Below are 20,530 nucleotides of genomic sequence, written 5' to 3'. Positions count from 1 at the left end.
CTTAGCTTCCATGAATCATCAGAATTAATGGGAAAAAATGGAAGAATTTAACTATGTCAACAAATGGAAGCAGAAACCCCAGAGAGTTTTCAGAACATGAGAACTTCAATACTGCCTGAGGATGACTTCAGTATTGTAATCATCTCAATGCTCACTGAATTGAGGAAGTCATTGAAGGAAAAGTTCATAAATTCAAAGAAATTCTTATGGAAAAATGAATAAAAATTTCAGTAAAAATATCATATCAAAAGATGTAGAGAGAGTTTTGGATTACCATTTAATCCATCCACTTAAGACAAAAAGCCATAAACAAAATAGGGTAAAAAGAAATATATCTCAAGAGAGTAATGATATTTACAAAATTTCCACAGCCAGTGGGGGAAAAATGAAAAACTTCTCCTTGATGTCAGGCAGAGGGCAATGGTATCTACTTTCTCTACAAATATTCAATATAATTTTGGAAATAATTACTATACCAATTAGGGAAAAAAAGAAATCAAAAAAATCCCAATTTAAAAATAAGTGAAGTTCTCACTCTTTGTTTATGATGGAGTAATACATATGGAAAATAAACTCCACTAAAAAACTCATAGAAACAATAAACCAGTACATAAAAAACAGAAGATTATAAAGTCAATATACAACAATCTGGTACATTTTAGATTTATAAAAGTAACAGCACGAAATCAACAAAGCCATCTGTTTTAAATCATGTCTAAAATTATTAGATTCTTGGAATAAACTTAACAAAAGAAAAGAAAGCATAATATATCGAAAACTTTTGAACTATGTATAATGGAGTATATATTTGAATATATATAAATTATATAATAGAACATAATATATATTAGAAAACTAGGATTGGTGGCATACAAGGCAAGCATCTTAGATTGTATACTATATCTCCAAATAATAAAATGTTTAAAATATTTTGCTTAATTTATTGAATTATTGCGAACTCATTGAGTTTTGAGTAGTTTGCACATAACTGATACAAGTTAGTTATTAAATAAATAGGTGTAAATATCTTCTGAAATTTTTCTGTTTTGGTTTCCGTCTTTGGTCTCACCTGACTGTGCTCAGGTCTTTCTCCTGGCTCTGTTCCAAAGAAACACTCTTGGATTACTTGAAGGACCATGCTCAATATTGAGGATGGAACCTAGGTCAGATATACATAAAGCAATAACCTTAATTAATGTTCTGATCACTATTCTGACTTTCTTAGCAGAAATGCCATAAAGAGCCAAAGTTCTTAATTTTCATCATTTTCTGTTTCAACAATATCTGAACATTTATTATTCAACACAAGGTCAGAAATATTTTTTCTGAAATTTTTAAGTGATTTTATAGTTTTGATTTATATTTATGTGAACTACTTTGAGTTCATTTTGCACATATATGGAAAATCATGAAATACTTTATTTTTTATAGATTATTCTATTATTTCAGTATAACATAAAAACTCTTTTATTAATTGATTTTGTAATTTTAGAATATGATTTAGCAATTTAAGTGTATGCCTATTTATCTATAATTTTTATAGATAACAACTCTGCTTTGTTTGCTTATCTTTATTATCACCCTATAGATATTTGATCAATATTTGTATGTCCTAATGATAGTTTCAGCCATACAATCTAATTTTTAAACCCCTAAAATAAAATCAATCTTTTTATTTTTGAAAAAGAAACTTATTATACAACATTCCAATTAATGAATAATGTATGTATTTACATTTTCTTGGAAATTTTTAATCAGAGTTCTGTAATGTTCAGCTTCTAAATTTTGTATGGATTTTTCCTGTTTCTCTGAGCTACTCTTTTTTTGGAGGGAGGGAGACTAGGCCACACTTAGTAACCATCATGTATGATTCCCAGCTCAGTGCTAGAGGTTTAACTCCTGACTGTACTCAAAGGACCATGCAGCGCTGGAAACTTGGGATTCCTTAAACCAAGCACATACAATATAGCTCTGAATTCTGAGCTCTCTCTCCAGGTTCACATGGCTACTCTTAAGTCAGGAAGAATTCTGGTTCTTAGTCACAAACTTGTTCGGTATATATTCTGTGTCAAATCTTGCTCTAACCATTTCACTCTCTGAACTATGCCTCATTCATTGTTTTCATTTTTCACTTTATTCTTCTCAGACACCACTTTAGCTTATTTTACCCTGGTTTCCAGAATTATACTGTAATCATTTAACATTTTGAGATGAACTAGTATTCATCATACTAGCAGTAACAAGTCTCAGCCCTAATAGTTGGCTTTAAACATTTGATAAAATGTTTAACATTTTGATAAAATCATATTTTCTAAGTTTTAGATTTTATAATTTAGGCCTTTTACAGTTCATTTCTTTATTCAGTTAGAAAATGGCTACTGTCATCTTAGAAAACTTATATAAGCAAAACTCAAAAAAGCATTATATTAAAAATGTGAATTTGGTATATTTTGACTTTAATAAATAAAAGATTAAGGCAGAAAAAATACTCAAATAAGTGATAAATACTCCTGTGTAAAATTGTCTCTCTGCCATTTAAAATGTTACTGTTGCTTTGTTCTGTGTATTTGTGTGTATAATTGTGTCTAGTTGCTATGAAAGGGAAACTTGTATTTAATATATGGGAACGCCACATCAGCCTACGTGTCAGAAGCATCCAGATGGAGTTCAGTTCTCGAATGAGACCAGATGGTTTGCTCTCCTGCAACATTAGCTCATGATCTGAGGAGAATTGTGATACGTGGCAAACTCCACAGAGAGAAACTCCAAATCCTTGCAAAGTTCTGAATAATGACAACAACATTTTGGCAAGGAATATCAATACAAATGGTCTAGGCAGCAATCTCAAGCTCAAAAGAGTTCCACCCTTTATTTTTTCACCTACATTTTCAGTTTTGTAGCAAACTAGTCATCAATGAAGACTGGAAAGGTGTGGACAGACTAGAACCTTCTGTGTACTCTGGTTATGAATTTGTGAATGTCCACCTAGTCTATCTACTGCTTTGCTCTTAAGCCGAGGTTTAATGGGGAATGGGAATTCTTGTGTCTGTATCCTTGAAAGTTGCATTATTTTACCAAACTTTGATCAGATTTCTTATCCAATGTATCTCTTAAAGAGTGACAAGAAATGTGATCAAATTTAGAGAAAGGGAAATATTTGATGACTTTGAAGTTGTTCAAGCTGTCTGGAAATAGTAGAAGCATTATATGATTAAAAGTGCATTTTAATAGATAGTTTTAGAGTGATTGAGCACACTTATTTAACATAGTTACTGTTCTGTGAAATTTGGTTGTCTAAGGAATCACCCTCTTAGGAAGATATTAAATATAGCTAATTTTTTTTGGGCCACACCCAGTAACGCTCAGGGGTTACTCCTGGCTATGTGCTCAGAAGTTGCTCCTGGCTTGGGGGACCATATGGGACACCAGGGGATCGAACCGCGGTCCGTCCAAGGCTAGCGCAGGCAAGGCAGGCACCTTACCTTCAGCGCCACCGCCCGGCCCCAAATATAGCTAATTTTTAATGGCTTATTATGAATCCATAGTATTGATAATTGTTCCAAGAAATTTCCCATTCATTTCCAATCATGCAGTCACTTTTTGTATAATGAAAACTTTGCTGGGAAAACCAGATCAAGGTTTTGTATAATTAAAATATACAGTTAAAATAAATAGAGTTATTAAAATAGAGTTAATTTATTAAACAAATAATCGGTCAATTCATAAATATTTTCTCTCATAAGGCTACAAAAAAACCAACCTGGAGTTCTAAGTACCTGCTACTGACTGATCCAGTACCAGCTAAATCCTAGAAAGTATATTTTGTAATTAAAGCAAAAGAAAAACTAAGGACAAATATTGGTAAAGTATCTGTATATCTGCTGGGTTTTACATGTTCTTCTGTTTTCCAATTAAAAACAATACACACAGAGAGTTTTTGTAGTGGAGCTTTGTGAAGAATTTGCCTTGCAAGCAGCCAACCTGGGTTTGGGATCAGCATCCCATGCGTTCCTCTATATCCCATCAGAAGTGATTCCTATATGTAGAACCAGGAGTAAACTCTGAGCATCAGAGGATGTATCCTCCACCAAACAAACAACAAAAGAAAAAAAAAAACATAACCTCTAAACACACAAAAAAATGCTTTCTTGGGCACTCCAAATTTGTCTTCTTTTATATGTTGAATAAAATTCCAAATAACACAATAGCTTGATTGCTTTTTTTTTTGTTTGTTTTGTTTTCAGCCACACCTTATGACGCTCAAGGGTTACTCCTTGCTATGCGCTCAGAAATCTCTCCTGGCGGGAAGGAGCATATGGGACACCTGGAGATCCAACCGCCTTCCATCCTAGGCTAGAGAGTGCAAGGCAGATACCTTATGGCTTGCATCACTGCTGTGGACCCTAGATTGCCAGCATTACCATAAACATGGTAGTATGCTAAACTCCAAATGCAAGGAAACAAATAATATGAATATTTGCATGATAAAGATTCCCAATAGGGTATAAAAAGGAATGGTAAATTTAAATGTCTTTTGTTTACTGCATTGACAAAGTTCACAAGTACTAAATAGCTACAAATGGACAATAATTGATCTCTGTGCTGAACCATGTAACAGATATAAATCATTTGAATCAAATAGTGTGTTGGAATATCAGGTGAGGTGGATTGTATATGAAGATCTCTAGAGAACTATGGGGTATGGTCCGAGTAAAAACTATGGGGTATGGTCCGAGTAAAACTGGGAATTCTGGGAAGTAAGGAAAGCTATACATGAAGGAAGGAGGTGGAAAGGCCATTGCTATATCATAACTTGGCACAAAACAAGAGTATATCTGAATTTAGATCAACTTCTCAATAAAGTATGAAAAATAAATGTGTAATGAAGTAATACTGGCAGTAGGGCTAGAAACTAGAAGGGAAAATATCTGATAATATATAGGAAAAAGTTAACAGAAAACTAAATGTTCAAGGTTGATTTATTTATTGTTTAGTGTACACTTAAATAGTACTTAGTGATTGAATATTAGTTACTGATAGAAAATGCTGTTTAGAAAATAAAGAAAGGAAACAAGTCCTCATATTTGTGAAATTTAAAAACTTTGGCAATATAACAGAAAAATAAGTCCTTTGTGCAAGATAACTGAGAATAAGTAATAGAAAAGAAATAATGCAAGAAAAAGACAAATGGTAAAGATGTAAAAAGTCAAAGACATTCACTTGAGTTATATTGAGTAAAGGTCTAAAAATAAGGGAACAAATCTTGAAGATACTGGCAAGACAATGAAAGTTTTGAGAGGAGAGTCTGCCTACAGTTTATTATCCGTGTATGTTGGAAATTAAATGTTGGAAAAACAGAGTGTTTTTGTAAAAAGAAGGAAAGAACCAAAAAAGAAATCAGAATAAAGAGTACATTGATAACTAAAAAAGTAACTATTTAGATCTAATTTTTTTTGCTTGTAAATTGTATATGCTTTTTCTTTTTTTTTTTATCTTTATTTAAACACCGTGATTACAAACATGATTATAGTTGTATGATTACAGCCATGTAAAGAACACCCCCCTTCACCGGTGCAACATTCCCACCACCAATTTCCCAGATCTCCCTCCTCCCCACCCCCCTACACCTGTACTCGAGACAGGCTTTCTACTTCCCTCATTCATTCACATTGTTATGATAGTTTTCAGTGTAGTCATCTCTGCAACTTTCAGATATATTATGAAATTATGATCATCCTTTAACAGGCTCCAGCTATGCACAATCTCTCAAAGGTAAAAATTATTAATAGTTCTGAAGAACATGACTTATTTAGGGGTGAATGGTTTTATAATTTGTTTGTTTCAACTCCACATGTTTTGAGGATTCTTGGACTATGGTCCAGAAATAAGAAAGAAAAATTAGTCTTAGTTTCTTCTATCTATCCTCTTTCTACATATTTTTAGGGACTCAGGCTACAAAACAAAGAAAAGGTAAGGGTCAGCTTGCTAGGATTCAGGCTATAAAACAAAGCAAAAGGTAAGGCTCAGGTTACTAAACTGAATGCAAAACTGTTTCTTATCAAGGAGAAGGAAGAAGCATTATAAAACTCTTTATTTCTTAGAATCTATGATTGTCGGCCTCAGCATTCCTAAGAATATTCTGATACATTTAGAGAACAAGAAATGATGTCGTACCCCATCATTTCTGGATAATACATAGTAGGAAAGGTAGTATAATCATTCGAAAAGCCTATGTCAGGACAGAGTTGTAATTGTATGAACAACTTGTGTGAGGCTAAAGGATAGAAGAAATTTTATTTTGATGTTTCTTTTTGTTGAAAATTCATTCTGACATCAAAAAACTCAATAATGTGTCCAGCTGATGTTTCTGGTATTACTTTTTCATAGCATTTATTCTCTAAATTGAAATGTTTTATGTCCACCTTTCAGTCCAGATTTTAGATTTACTTGCCTTCCATGTGGGCAACCTAATTGGGTCCCTGACACCCCTTATTATCCCTCAAGCCCAACCAGAAATGATCCCTGAGCATAAAGCCCAATGTAAGTCCTAAGCATCACCAGGTGTGACCTCCAAACAAATTAAAATAGAAACAAAGCAAAAATGACTTGAAATCCATCTGTCACTAGATTCTGTGCCTTACTATGCTAGGCACTCAATAGTTTAATTCATGAACAAAAAGGTATTGCTAAATCAATATTTTTATTTACCTACTTAAATAAACCAAAATTCACCATGATTATTTTTTACTTTAGGTGCCATGATTTACAATACTACTTAATAGTGTTTGAGACAACAATACCCAAAATCCAAATATCCCACCACCAGAGTAGCAGTATTCCTCTACCAATTAAGACCTTTTCCATTTCTATCAATCCCCTTAATAAAATCAGAACTATAGGTCAAACAACTCTCAGGAGCTATTGGCATTGTTTATTTTAATATTCTTACTGTGGTTTTATATTATACACATGAGAGATAGCTCTCTATATTTCTTCCTTACCTCTTGACTAATTCAATTCAGCATGATGCCTTCTAGTTCTGTCAACCAGCAAATTGCAGGATTTCAATTTCCTCTATCTTTAAGTAAACAGTATTCCATTGTGCATATATACCACACTTTGTCAAACTCCTATGTTCTCAAATACTTGGATTGTTTTCATATCTTGGCTATTATAGATAATACTATAATGAAATATAGGAGTGCAGTGATTTTTTTAAAAATTTTTTTTAAATATTTTCAAATCCTACTATTTTTTCAAATGAAACAGTGCTGACATATTTTTCTATATCTTACAGTTCCTTGTACATTTGGGAGGGCTTGCGAAGGGATGTTTAGAGACAACACTTGTCTGTACCTAGTGCTTATTAATGGCTCTGCTCAGGGTTCATTCCTAGTGGTATTCAAAGGACCATATCAAAACAGGGATTTAATCTCGGTTAACCACATGCCAGATTTTTGCTTTACCCTATATACTATTTCAATTGCCTATATTCTTATGCCATTTTTAATAAATGCTTTACATTTATCACTCACACAGCTTTGTCACATTGGCATTAGTACATCACTATTGAATGCTAACCTAATGCATATAACTTTCTAAAACTTTGATTAAATTTTTCATTAAAAATCCCTGTGATGGGGGCTGGAGTGGTGGCACTAGAGGTAAAGCATCTGCCTTGCAAGCACTAGCCTAGGATGGACTGCGGTTCGATCCCCCAGCATCCCATATGGTCCCCCAAGCCAGGAGCGATTTCTGAGCGCATAGCCAGAAGTAACCCCTGAGCATCACAAGGGTGTGGCTCAAAACCCAAAAACAAACAAAAAATTCCCTGTGATATTACTAGCTTTTATTTACTAGCAATATTATTTCACTGGTTTTATAATACTTGCCTCAATATAACACGTGAAGGTCTTCATGTATGTAGCAAAGAATAATATAAAAAATTCTCTGAAGTAAACTGATGTGAACTCCAGTATCAAGATGAAAGCTGAACATCAGTAATTAATAATAAGCATGTGGAACTGTTCAATTTCAAGTAAATAATTTTGAAGTGTATGCCCCATAATTTTTAAATATATCCACTCTACACAAATTTTTGATGATACAGAAGTTAGCACAATATGTTTTGATGTATATGAATTGATATGTTATACACTATATATGTTTAATTCATATAAGTGATTTAAAAATAATAAAAAACAAATAAATGAATTTTAAGTATCAAATAGATTATAATCATTTAGAATTTTATTGTTATTAAATGAGAATCTGTTACTAAAATAAAAATAATGTTAAGTGTTATACACTATTGTTTTTCTGTTAAAATCTTAGCAAACTCAACATGGTGTCTTGCAAACATTGGTATTTGAATAATATGATTCATTAATGGAATAGAACTATCAATTAGGTATTATTATATGCCTAGAGATATTTATGTGAGTTGTTGAAAGATAATTTGAAGGCAAAAAAGTAGGGAGCAGAATTATTCTTAAATTCAAATTTATAAGGTAAAATCAAATGGCCCCCCTATTAAAAATTGAGGCAAAAAACAATTTAAATTATATAAACACAATTTTAAATTTAGTTATCTGCTTTAAGTTATTAAAAACATACATTATCTCCCACATAATTTTTAACTTTAAGTTAAAAATTTTGTGCACAAATGCACAGAACTTTTTAATCAATGCTTTCTATATCTTTCAATACTGAATAAGCATATATGTCAAAATTAAAATGTTGTTTGAAGATGACATTTTCTTTGGAGAAAGGTCAATATTATTCAATTTCCTTTGAAAACATGATAAAGAGAAAAAAATGGAGAGAAGATCAAACTGAGAACTATTGGAAAGTCTACAAGATACTGTTTAAAGAAAAGCCTATTATCCTTTCAGAAATATTTTTCTAAGTATGTCATTTCAGGACAGCTCCCTGCCACATATGTAGTTTAGTTGGAAACTCTATTTCTGCACTGTCAGGATAGGATCACATTGTACAGTTTACAACATGGACAGGCCCAGAGGAGAGGAACAGCCCAGATTTTTACTTTCTCATCTGCTTTGGCTAATCTTAGCTTAATATTGACTGTAATTAAACTTGAATTATTCTACTATTCAGTGAAAAATAAAACAGGATTAAAAATATATGTTGTAGTAGAAACATGAAATCTGTTCACATACAGACTAGTGATAAATAGTACACTCCTTTATATGCCAACTGCAACTCATGTCATCTAAAATGAAGACAATACAGTTATAGGGTTCTTAAGTTGTTTTCTGCATTTTAAAGTCTATCATCACTTTATTTGTTTTAAAACACTATGGACGTTAAAGAAATAGTATAAAGATTAAGTCATTAGCCATGCAGGCTAATGTCCTTGAATTTCCCTTGGAAGTGAACCCTTGGGTCTCCTGAGCAGTGTTTGGGAGACCTAAAATTAGTTTGTTTAAAAACTAAAACCAATTTTTGGATCTAGTTTATAAAATAGTTCTTAAATTTATTTTAGGATACATGTAAGAAAATATAAAATATTATATTCTTGTTTAATCTTTTAATGCAAAATTGTTTTTTCTGTTGAATACTATCAACAGATATTGATAATATTAATTATAATCCCTGAGCACTGCAGGGTGTTACTTCTTAGCACAGAGCCAGTAATAGTCCCCAGTACTGCCATGTATTTACCCACTCCGCCTCCTCCATCTCAAAAACAAAACAAAACAAAACAAAACAAAAAAAAACAAGGAAAGTATTAGATTCTGGAAACAAACCAGATTTGAATCTTGGTTTTACCATTTACTAGCCATGTGATCTTTCACAAGTAATTTTATTTATTCATTTATTTATTTATCTATCTATTTATTTATTTATTTTTGGTTTTTGGGTCACACCTGGAAGCCATGCTCAGGGATTACTCCTGGCTCTGTGCTCAGAAATCGATCCTGGCAGGCTTGAGAGGAGACCATATGGGATGCCAGGAATCAAACCTGAGTCTGTCGGGTTGACTTTGTGCAAGGCAAATGCCCTACCACAGTGCTATTGCTCTGGCCCTGCAAGTGATTTTAAACAAGTCCTTTGTAAACAAGTATAAATTAATGCATGCTTAGAAATTCTGCGGGGATAAATAAGGTGTGCTTATAATTACATTTATTTAAAAACATTAATAATGTCTAGAGAAGAATAGGTAAGCAAATAGCAAAGTATATGTATATATAATTACAGACATAACTGAATAGTAGGACTGACATAATATTATCAAACTATAATATTATATAATTTTATTATTTCTATTGCTTTGATGATATATACATACATAGCAAAATAGTAGGGCTGACATAGTATTATCAAACTATAATATTATAGAATTTTATGATTTCTATTGCTTTTGATGATGAAAAATATCTTCTGATTGCTTTAACCAGAGGAAATTATGAGCAGCTATTTTTCCATGACAAAAACTCTAATAAAATAAAAACATGCAACAATATTTTATAATTCATTTATAAAACAAAATTTGTTGAACAGAATTTTACTGTGCAACTTCAGAACCAGGGATTGCATCATTCATTAGATATTTTATATTTTTTAGATTTAATTATGAGACAATTGAAGCTCTCAACATAACACATTTTTAGAGATAAGTGCTTAAATAACACCAGCAAAAACAATTACTGAGAAGATTTTAATAGTAGAAAACACTCTTCCTTTTCCTCACTCAACCCCTTCCTTGCAAACTAACATTTACAATCCAAGTTTTTAAAAATAAGCTTAAAAACATATATCTCCCTTAGAAAATGATCCAAAGTAAACAGTTCAAATAAGATATGCTTTGGGAAAATGTTAATAAACTTGCCTTTGGCAAATTATTTGAGTTTCCTTGTATTTCTTTCACTTGGCAGGAACTTTATTTGGGAGATTAAAAAATTAGAAATAAGGAAAATGTCACAATATTTTAAAGATGAATACTTAAATTCTAAGGTTATCATTTCTCTGAAAAACAGCAATCAGGGGTGATAGTTAATTCAAATTTAAGTTATGTGAATTTTATTAAAATATAATGAAATATCCAGACATTTTTGTTCATCAATGTAGGACTAGAATCCTAGCATCTGATCACCAACTCTTTACTGGTCATTAGAGGTGCATGCTAGCTAAATACTAGAGAAACAAAGTACCAGAAAATACACAGCCTTTTCCCAGGGAGCTTATAGTCTTGCAGGAAAAATGAAATAGCAATAATAGATAATGGTGTAGATTTTTATGATAAATGAATAATGAGCAGAAAAGACATAAACATTTAGGAATATATTTGGTCATTCAATACAATACCACTCACTTTTTCAATATTTAAAAATTCCATGTTTTTTTAAGATTACTTTACCTTCAAACTCTAGATGACAGTTCTCCTAAATCCTACATGGGTGAAAAGAGGAAATGAGGATTTTTATCTTTAAAATGTTTAGCCAATGGCCAATGGGGGCTGAGGGATTTTTGTGTGGGAATTAGCATCACAATAGAACCAGGAAGACCCAAAAAGAAAACCAAGCTCTGTGATGGGGTACATGGGGACCCTGGGTGTTGATTGGCTTTTATTACTGCTATTTCCTCCAGTTTACTTGCTACAGGATGCCATATTAACAACCCTGTGGGATTTTGCTAACTATTATGGCAGTAATCATGAAAAATTTGGTCAAATTCCAAAATCCACAACATGTAGAAATTTTCCTGGATCACCTACTTGGAGAAACTCTGAAAGCAACTTAACGACACACTAAATCAGAAAGGTTGGCCTGGAAAACCATTTATGTAATTTCTCTGCTTTTGTTTTAGGGAATCTTCCAAAAGAAGTGCCTAGAGAATCAGATATAATTTTTGAGCAAAGTATGCTAACGTGGCTTCAACAATGAGTTTACTTTTCTTGTGATTTTGCACTCAACATCATTTTTTCCAGTGATGTGTCATTCTGTCCCAATTGACTGTCTGGCCATAGCTTGCACTCATGTTTGTTAGAGTAAAACGTGTGGATACATAAAATTACCTTCTTTAACTTGATGCTAATTTTAGTAGATGTTCCCCAAAATATCATCACCCTTGTTTTCTAAATCTACATGATTTGAGGGCATCCATCAGGTCTTAATTATATGTGATGAGAAAGATTCTTTGTTGTTGCCCAAGAAGTTAAGAAGCTTATTTTAATCACTAATTTCCTTTCAGCTAATATTTTTTCTTCTCTTACTCAAATAATAAAAGCATGTAATATCCATCACTTCAAGATGAGAGAGGGGCAAGTCAGATGCTCCCACAATTCTACCTAGTTTGATCACATACTGCCTCAATTACTGTTCTTCAAGCTGCAGGCTTGCTACTGCCAGTTTCACCATATATGGGATTTTAGGTGCAACTCACACCAACCAGCAGCCATGAGTAATAAAATCCTGATGAGAAGTCTTAGTCAGTTGAACAGCTTACTTTGCTGCTATTTGCCCCTCCCCAACAAAAATATAGGTCACATTTCATTAAAAAAATTAAAATTCTAGGGGCCAGAGAGACAGCACAGCGGTGTTTGCCTTGCAAGCAGCCATCCCAGGACCTAAGGTGATTGGTTCGAATCCCAGCATCCCATATGGTCCCCCGTGCCTGCCAGGAGCTATTTCTGAGCAGATAGCCAGGAGTAACCCCTGAGTGTAGCCCGGTGTGGCCCCTCCAAAAAAAATAAAATAAAATTCTAGAGAAAACCATGACCTAATGTCTATTGATTTCTTTGCGTTTTCAACTAAATATACTGTATTTCCACAACGTTCCATGAAATTTACATAATAAATCAAGCAATATCATACAAAACTTTGAACATTATATTACATTTTACATTACATTACATTTATATTACATTTTTATGTAAGGGAGGTCTTATGTTTGTGGAAGCGAAGGGAAATTTCAGTTTTGATTAGTCATTTCATCTTTTTCCTTTTTAAAAATTTGATTGAAAAAATTTCAATTGAGTGAAGTAAAATGATTCAAGCAAAAAAGTGCAAGGATCTTTCTTGAAACATTTTGTTCTTGTGATAACAATTTTTATGCCATTTTAAAGTTCTATCACCAAAATAAAATATTCAAATTATGATGTGCTTAGTTATTTAAATTCATCTTGAAAAAACTTTTTTTTTTTTTTTTTTTTTTTTACTTTTTGTCATTCTCTCCTACAATCTTTGGAAAATTAGGTGTATTTCTTTCCATCTTACAAATTTCTTTTTTCTTAGTGGTCTCCTATTGGTGATACTTGTGGTAAACAGAGTTTGACTGCTTTTAATTTGTTTGCTAAATAGTTCTATTGTGTTTTTTTCTATTTTAAAAATAAATTCATAACATCTGGAAGTTTTAAAACTCCATTATAAATCCAAAGACTTTCTATGCTGGAATGACCTTATTTTTTTCTCAGTGATGGAAATACTGGAATAATTAAGTTCTTTAGAATTCATCTAATTTTTGATGAGAATATAAAGAAAATAAATTACTTTGCATTCTTTTTTCTAGGTTAAAGTTATTTATTTTAAATTATGTGCCTTTGATATTGATGAATTATTTACATATACAAAGGGTCCAAAATATCTCTAATAGGTATAAAATAATTAATAAATCCAAATATGTCCTGGAGCATCTTTAAGTCTACTTAGAAATAAACCACCAAAAAACCACCAAAAGGCAAAAGAAATTAAGAAGCATGAGAGAAAAAAAAAAGAGAGACTTAATGAAGAAGATTAGATTTTGTGATTTAGTAATCTCTGGATTAAGTTGTAAAAATTGAGTAGGATTTAAGCATACAGAGTTTAGAAAAGATCACTGCAGACAGAGAAGTGGCATTAAAAAAGCATGGAAATAAGTTAACAGTTATTTGGAGAAAAAAGGGTCAATTGTTTAGTAAGAATGTGATACCAAGGGCCCAGTGATTGTATAGCTGTAGGGTACAAGCTGCTGACCCAAGTTTGATCCTCAACATCCTATATGGTCCCTTGTGCACCACCAGAAGTGATTCCTGAGTACAGAGCCAGGAGTAACCTCGTGCACCCTGAGCATTGCCTGGTGTGGCCCTCAAAGCTAAAAACACAACTATGTAGTACCTGCATCCAGAAAACTTGCATATTCAAATCATTCTAAAACAAAACTGAATATCATATAAGAGTGGGAGGGGAAATAGAGACAGTGACTAAATATCAAAGAAAAGAAATAAAATAAAATTAATCTACTAGATGACATTTTGCACAGGTTAACAATGTGAGAATTTAAGGTACCATAACATTGATGGCACAGAGGACAGAATGAACCACACCTGATGCTTCAGAGGGGCTTATTCCTGATTCCATATTCAGAGTTTTCCTGGCTATGCCTAAGGGAAAAGGCTTTAACCAGGTCCAAATCAGAATCTAAACCATAACAAGGCAAATCTTAGACTATCTCTCAGGACCCAAGATGATATTAAGTTTTATATGGGAAGTTTCTAGTTGTAGAGGTTCATTTGATTCTGTCAGATGCTTTGATTTAATTACTTCATGAACTATATATAACATCTTAAAAATAGTGACCTATAAAGGCATGTACCTGATAACCTTAGCAAAAAGATTGCTTAGGAATTTGGCTTAAAAATGTTGAGTCGGGGCCCGGAAAGATAGCACAGCGGTGTTTGCCTTGCAAGCAGCCAATCCAGGACCTAAGGTTGTTGGTTTGAATCCCGGTGTCCCATGGTCCCCTGTGCCTGCCAGGAGCTATTTCTGAGCAGACAGCCAGGAGTAACCCCTGAGCACCGCCGGGTGTGGCCCAAAAACAAAAAAAAAAAGTTGTGTCTATGACTTTAAATTATATCTAAATAACTATTCTATTTGTTTCTATTTCTATTTGTTTTATTATGAGGAATTGTTGCATTTTTCTGATCTTTTATATGTAAGTAGGTATTTTGTCCCAAATAATTCAGTTTTAATCGAGTTAAAATTACTTTTAAATCAAATCATTATTATGCACCTCCTCTGATTCAAAAACACACCACTAAAGTCAGTTCCTCCCCATCCTGGAAACGTTCTAGGGCCAGAATCTTCCACTTAAGTTCAAAGAAAGGCCCTAATCCCAGCAAGGTGTCATAAACCCTAGAAAACTGAAAGAGAATATCTAAAATTTAAGTATTCTATCCCAATCTAGTCATACTTTTTAAATATTTGTCAGTAACTATTGTGCACAAGAAATTGCTCTTGCTATTATACTTGGTTTTCAAAGGGGGCAATGATATCACAAAAATTTAAAAGCGGGAATAAAAAATAACTCATGCAAATATTGAGCAATCCCACTAATTTGTACACTGTCCCATAAAAGCAGAAAGCAGACTCCAATCCTTTAATTAGTCAAAAGACCCCATTAGCCACCTTTCCTGCCACAGAAACTCCAGAGAATCTAAACATTGGTATTATTCTATTAAAACAAAAATGTATCTAAATATAAAGTATCTTCAAAGAGCATTACTATACTGGGGTCCTCAAACGATGGTCCACAAGCCACATGCAGGCCACCAAGGACATTTATTCAGCGTATCAGGTGCTTTTGTCATTGCTGCCAGTCCTGCTTAGCAGCTAGCTGACTTGTCCCCAGGCCCGCAGTGCACATGTGGAAAATGTGCTCCAAACTCTCTGACTTTCCTTCTTTCTGTCTCTTGACTCCTCTCAGTTTCAGGCAGAGGTCCTCAAACTATGATTCGAGAGCCACTAATGTTCATAGTTATTTTAAAACTGAGTCCAACCCGCAATGGTCTGAGTGACAATGAACTGGCCCCTGTTTAAAAAGTTTGAGGATCCCTGACAGACATAAATGGGAGCTCTTTACAATATGGGTACATTTTTCTTCCTTTCTTCTCTCTCTCTCTCTCCCTCTCTCTCTCTCTCTCCCTCTCTCTCTCTCTCTCTCTCTGTCTCTCTCTGTCTCTCTCTGTCTCTCTCTCTGTCTCTCTCTGTCTCTCTCTCTGTCTCTCTCTCTGTCTCTCTCTCTCTGTCTCTCTGTCTCTCTCTCTGTCTCTCTCTCTGTCTGTCTGTGTCTCTCTCTCTCAGATTTGGGGCTACACATTGCTATGCTCAGTTTCCTTATAGGGTGCCAGGAATTGAATTAGGGTCAGTTACAGCAAATCAAGCACCCTACCCAATGAATCATCTCTCTGGCTCTATGGGGAAATTTTTTTTTCCACATAAGTAGTATTTCTATGTAGAGTAGTAGTAATAATAAGCTAAACATGAAGAATCTATATTTATGTTTATTAAGGAAATAAAGGCAGAGAGATCTAAATAAAATTTTATGCCTTTGGGACCAGAGCGGTGGTGCAAGCGGTAAGGCCTTGCACACTCTAGCCTACGACAGACCACAGTTCGATCACCCAGCATCCCATATGGTCCCCCAAGCCAGGAGCGACTTCTGAGCACATAGCTCAGAAACCTCTGAGCGTTATTGGGTGTGGCCGAAAAACAAAAAAACAAAACAACAAAACAAAAAAAAAAGTGTGCTCTTAAGAATTATTTGAGGGGCTGAAACAATAGCACATCCGTAAAGCGCTTGCCTTGCACACTGCTGACCCAGGACGGACAGCTGTTCGATCCCCTGGCATCCCATATGGTCCCCAAGCCAGAAGTGATTACTGAGCACATAGCCAAGAGTAACCCCTGAGCTTCACTAGATGTGATCCCAAAACCAAAATAAATAAATAAATAAATAAAAGAATTATTTGGATTAAAAATATTAAATCTGAACCCCCATGAAATATACTATTATGAAAATTATTCACAAGGATTAAAATCAGTCTCATTAGAATCAGGAAAATTCAAATTCAATGAGTTGTATTTGGACTACCTTCTGCTTCTATCAGAAGATCATAATTTCAGTCTTCTTTTTTATCTTCATACAGAATTGACTGCATTTAAAAAGCCCTTGCAGCTGTGTTGGATACTGCTGAAAAATTCCTAAGTATGAATCAGATGACAAATTATATTCGATAGAGAGTCTAGAGGGATTTACAGGGTAGAACTTCAATTCTGAGAATGATTAAGTTGAATAAAATTCCAACAGGGAATTCCTGAACTCCTACAAGATGTTGTATTACAGTGTTACCTTCATGGTAATATTTTCAAAGTTATCACACTTTTGGGGGAAGAATTGTGTGTTAGCTAAAAAGCTGAATTCCAGTGTTCTTTGAATTTTCAAATATAAATATAATAAATAAGATGACAAATCATTAGTGAAGCATAATTGCATAAAGATCATTCAGAAGACCATAACTACAGTACTAATATGTATAATTCCAAGGAGTTCAGAGATCATCAGTTTCCCCTTCTCTGATTATAAGTCTGATAAAAAAATAAGATTTAAAAACCTTAAGGAAACAAACTTTTATGAACGTAAGAGAAAACTAATAAATGTTTAATGCACTTAATGGAAAAAACTGTTATAAGAAATACAAAAAATCAATGTACTTGCATAACAAAGCAGTTGACAGATAACTTACTCAAAGGCTTTTCATCTTTAAACACATATATGTAAACATTTATATGTGTGCATTCTTATATATGATATAATGTTAATATTATATAAATTACATTAATTTGTTACTATATTAACATATGGCACACAGACACAGGTATAGACATACAAACTCCCCAATTTCTTTTAAAAACCAAATTTTAATTCTTTTGCATGCCCTATGATCTTAAACTGGACTCTATTGCTCAGCATCAATGAATAATTGAACATATTTTTACATTTCTCATAAAATGTAATCAAACATCAACACTGAAATCAAGTGGCTTTTTTAATATTGTAAATTAGCTCTACATCTTCATGGTAATATTTTTCTCTCCATCCCTTATTCTTATTTAAAATATACAAAATTAAAGAGCCAAATTTATATTTACTCAACTCCTAAATTACATAAAAATATCATTACCACAATCAGTAACTAATTCATGTGGAAAATATGATGAACAAAAAGAAAGAGTGCTATTCAATTCCAGTGACTAATCTTAAGAGTTATGTAACCTTTTTGAACTTTCTGTTGAATCTTGGGGTAATTTTCAGCCAACAATATATGCAGAAAATGCAGAACCTCAAATTTAACAACAAAGGACACAATAATAATAGATAAGACTAAAGACAATTCAGTGTTTCCAAAATGAGTATGAGTATCTACTTTTTTAAAAATAATTTCGGGGCCGGGAAGGTGGCGCTAGAGGTAAGGTGTCTGCCTTGCAAGCGCTAGCGTAGGACGGACTGTGGTTCGATCCCCCGGTGTCCCATATGGTCCCCCAAGCCAGGGGCGATTTCTGAGCGCATAGCCAGAAGTAACCCCTGAGCGTCAAACGGGTGTGGCCCATAAACAAAAAAAAATAATAATAATTTCAAGAAAGGGCTGGAGTGGTGGTGCAAGCAGTAAGTAAGATGTATGCCTTGCCCGCGTTACATCCCCTGGTGTCCCATATGGCCCCCAAATCAGGAGCAATTTCTGAGTGCATAGCCAGGAATAACCCCTGAGCAACACTGGGTGTGGCACAAAACCAAATAAAAATAACAGTAACAATAACAATAATAATAATTTCAAGAAAATGTGAGTCTTGTACAAGAAATTATTATCCATATAAACATTTTGGAACATAGCTAACCCTGCTTTGGGAACTTATAAGAAAAAAATGAAAGAAAAAGTCTTTGAGTGAATAATATGATTAATTAATTAAGAGCCTTTTTGGTCTTGTCTTACTACCATAGCAGTTTGTTTGGGGGCAAATTCAGTGGTGCTCAGAAGTTACTCCCTGCTTGCTGCTCAGGGATCACTCCTGGTGGTGTTTAGGAAAACATGCAGTGAGAGAGAAAAGGAATTAAGAGAATTACAGAGGTCCAAAGGCTGCATTTGGACCCCTTTGAATCATATTTTCAATTGGTATTTTTTCACATTTTTAAAGAGAGTATAAATCTCCAATGTTGTTTCCTCCAGGTAAATTGTGAACCAATCTAGCAAAGAAAATGTGTACTGTATTTTATGTTTACATAAAAATTGTCCCATAGTTGCTGAAATTATGCTATAGGTGCAGGACACACAATGATTTTAAAGCATCCAAAACTGTCCATAAAAATAATGCATCTCCATAGGTTAAAGTACTGCAAATGAGAAGGAACGACTTCTCATCCATGTGTTTTCAATAATGGAGATAATTGATTTTCTTATTGCTATTGTAGAGAACACTGCTGACATTTACTGGCCTACTGAGTTCATCACAGCTGAGCTTATCCATCTCTCCCATGAACCATTTTCCACTGCAATGGAAAAGATTTGCATTTTTTCAGTGGATAATCTGCCCCACCCTTGCTTTGCTTCATCTTCCCTGGCAGTCTTTGTTAATAAGAAAGTTAAAAGACATGTCTTTGTGAGCTGGTTAATATCAGCTAAGTCAAGAATGTTAGTCTTTAGTCTTTAGACTACCATGAGAATATCAATTCTTAGATTGCATGATATCATTTCCCAGTGTGTGCAAACCAGATCCATTTCAGATTCAGCACAGATCTGTACTCATCTAAAGAAATATTAACGAATAGTTTAACCTGAAAAAAATAAAAGATCAGGTGCTCAAAATGCAAAGAAACCTGATCCAAGATTGACAAATATTTAAAGTAGTAAGCAGTGCTAAGTTAGAAAATCTGCCATATGAAATTGCTCAATTCTGGATCTCCTACTATGGAAACTTTCAAATGGATGATACTTTTGCTGAAAAGTATCAGCTAACTTTTCTCAAATAAATGAATCAAGCATGCAGGTTTTTCTAAGGAGTACAAAATGTAATGTAAACGTACTAGCTGAAGTGTAAAACATTATTTTAAATGATATAGCTAATTTCTACCACTAAGAAAATTCTAATGAAGTAACTTAATTTATTGCAATTATTCTAGCCCCTGAAACAGAACAATAGATCAATTCAAAAAATAAATACTGGGGCTGATGGTGGTACTTGTGTGTACGCTCACAAATATACCAAAGGGATCAGGAGAAAAACGAATCTTATTTCTGAATTGGTTTGCACACAAGTAAACTGTCACTGAAGCATTAGACAAAGATTACTAGAAAATAGTTTTCCATATATAGTACTTGTTTTCCCTATCATCATAATCCTTTACCCAAAAGCTATAATCTAAATCATTAGAAAAGCATATATTTTTTGCCTATCAATAATATATTCCCCTCAAATAGTGACTCTAAAATCAAAAGACACACAGATCATGATCCAACTATTCTCTTCCTTCATTGGGTGATGTCATCTACTTGGGGACATCTTTGTGCTCTAGTAACCAGATCTAATGGAAGCAAACATTGTTTCTCATCTATATACTTCGTAGCTATAGACATCTAATCTATAAGCAAGCATTGCTCATGCTTAGAGGTTAGAAATCTCTTGGATTGTAGATTGAATATGAATTAAGTGAAATTGAGTAGAATTTGAAGAAAAGGAGAGGTGAAAGCAGGTGTGAAGAA

This window comes from Suncus etruscus, chromosome 5 (genome assembly GCF_024139225.1).
Source record: "Suncus etruscus isolate mSunEtr1 chromosome 5, mSunEtr1.pri.cur, whole genome shotgun sequence".
Lineage (NCBI taxonomy): Eukaryota > Metazoa > Chordata > Mammalia > Eulipotyphla > Soricidae > Suncus > Suncus etruscus.
This window is presented reverse-complemented; position numbering follows the sequence as displayed.